Source organism: Crassostrea angulata, chromosome 9 (genome assembly GCF_025612915.1).
Source record: "Crassostrea angulata isolate pt1a10 chromosome 9, ASM2561291v2, whole genome shotgun sequence".
In the NCBI taxonomy this organism is placed as follows: domain Eukaryota; kingdom Metazoa; phylum Mollusca; class Bivalvia; order Ostreida; family Ostreidae; genus Magallana; species Magallana angulata.
The window spans coordinates 22,718,065-22,720,888 of NC_069119.1; the positions used below are offsets into that span (position 1 = coordinate 22,718,065).

A 2,824-nucleotide genomic window follows, 5' to 3' on the forward strand; every position below is an offset into this window, starting at 1 on the left:
CTATGGATCCCTTTAACAGTGCCCAGGATGTGCACCGATGTGACCTTTGTGAGACCGCCATAGTACACAGCTACTGTGACTTTTGTCATGTCAACCTCTGCACGTCATGTATAGGCAAACACATCTCAGATGGCTATGACAAACATAAAATTGTTCCTTTCCAGGAACGAAGATCAACCCTCATTTATCCGAAATGTGAAACACATCCACACAAAACTTGCGAATTACAGTGCAAAAATTGCAATGACATTTTTGTTTGTTCTTCCTGTACTGCATCTGAACAACATATGGGACATATATTTGTAGAGGTTTCAACTGTTTACAAGGCAAAGAAAGATAATATTGAAAAAGATACAGAAGAGATAGTAAAAAATATTTCTCCTACATATGAAGAAATTGCAAGCGACTTGGAAAATCAGCTTGCCAACCTGGATAGAGGATATGAGAAAATTACGACAGCAATGTCCAAACAAGGAGAGCAATGGCACAGAAAAATTGACATCGTTGTCAATAAAATGAAAACTGAAATCACTGAGATAAAAGTAAAACACAGAGACTTATTACAGAAACACTTGGATGAAATCAAAGAGATACAGGCTCTCATAAAACAAACATTACTAGCCATAGAAGAAATCACGAAATCCACTGAAGTATTTCCTACCATTGAATACAGCTCTAAGATCAGAGAGTTCAGCAAGTTTCCACCGAAGATTGAGGTATCACTGCCAACATTCATTCCAAAACCGACAGACCATGAGAAGCTGCATAGTTTGTTTGGCCAGATCACCCCATTTATATCTACTGCTACAAAAAATAAAGTCTTGTCACTAAACAAACCCAACACTTCATCCAGAGAACTACTGGATGAACCGGAGCTTCTTGTCACCATACATACTGGGTATGAACATTTATGCAATATTACCTATCAAAATGAGGACAGGATATGGGCCAGTGGAAAGATAAATATTATCAAATGCTTCAACTCCTTCAGACAATCCAGACAAAATCAGGTAATTTTCCCAGTGATATAACCGTAGACTATGATGAGTATCTACTGTACTCTAACTGGTCAACAAGGACAGTGTATAAAGTAAAGAATGGAAAGACAGAAGAGTTGATCAGACTACAGGGATGGATGCCTTGTAAGCTGTGTGTCACCTCTACTGGTGATCTCCTGGTTACCATGTTCAGTAATGATGAAACTCAATCCAAAGTTGTCTGTTACTTGGGATCTACAGCGAAACAAACAATTCAATTTGATTATGAAGGTAAACCTCTGTACTCGGGAAATAAAATCATTAAATACATCTCAGAGAACAGAAACCATATGACATCTGTGTAGCTGACTGTGGGGCCGGTGCAGTAGTTGTAGTGAATCAGGATGGAAAACTCAAATGGAGATACACCGGACATCCCTCAGTTACCAAGAACGAACCATTTAAACCCTGTGGTATCACAACAGACAGTCAGAGTCGTGTCCTGACATCAGACAGTGACAACCATTGTATCCACATTCTAGATCAGAATGGACAGTTTCTCCGTTACATTGATAACTGTGAACTGGAGGATCCTTATGGTTTATGTGTGGACAATAATGACAATCTGTTTGTGTGTGAGTATATCAAAGGCAATGTAAAGAAAATCAAATATTTGAAATAGATATCAGAGTTTGTGAAAATAATGTTAGTAAAGCAAAACTTTACATTGAATGTTTCAATAAGATATACATGAATGCACTTTGTTTTCATTTATCATTAATCAAATTAATAGTATACATTTGTTAACTGAAAATGTGTTGTTTTGTTTCAAATAGATTTGACACGTACTAAACTCAGATGTTTGTTTTTTGTTAGGACAAACCTACCTTAATATATTTTAAAGATTATTTCAACAAGACTGACAATCCTTTGCAATGGATTGCAGGCCTTTGTGACGTTTTTGAAAAGTAATCGGATAAAACTCAATTATAAATATGTTTTACTACTTCTCTTACTTAACAATACATTAATTTCACGGTCTTTTTAGGGACACAATACATGTTTATATACATGTAACGGGTCTCATTCCTTTAATTAAAATTTTACGATGAAATTCAATTATATAAATACTATTATAAATAACGTGTAACTACTATGAATTTTTTTTTAAAAACTACGCTGAAGTCAATTTCATGTCCACTCTAACATTAAGAAGATCAAGCGAAAAATATCACTACAAGAATCTATAACAAACTTACTACATGTACATCCATGTATGACCAGTTCTTTCAATGAGGTGGATCTTCTCTTGAACTATAATATCGGGTCCTACCTCTAAAATAAAAGGTCATCGTGTATAAAATATATACATGTACCGTTATAATTTTTTGCATACAGCATTTCAATGGGGTTGACCTTTTCTTGTACAATGCTATTGTGCCCTACCCCCTGAATGAAAATGTCATTTAGATTAACATCAAAACTTGATCAATATGTTTATACTTGTACTTCATTCATTGTTTGACTACCCAAACAGAAAAAATAGCCTACGGGATCATATCAATGGCTTGTGTGTAAATCATGGTTTTGAGATGATTTCGGTATAGGAAAATTTCACATGCAAATGAGTTAATGGATCATGATTCTCGGGTGATCTGTTAAACTAAACAAATTGCAAGAAAACCATGGTCCTGGTATGATCTGTTGTAACTAACAACTCGTATCAAAACCATGGTCCTGGTATGATCTGTTGTAACTAACAACTCATATCAAAACCATGATCCTTATATGACCTGTTAAAGGACAATTATACAATAATTTCTTAAAGAAAAAAATTACCACTTAAT

The 2,824-nt window shown here is 35.0% G+C and overlaps 1 pseudogene; it reads left to right on the forward strand.

The window, feature by feature from the left end:
- On the forward strand, window positions 1-1,964 carry LOC128163463 (uncharacterized; annotated as a pseudogene).
- Window positions 1,965-2,824: the final 860 nt, after the last annotated feature.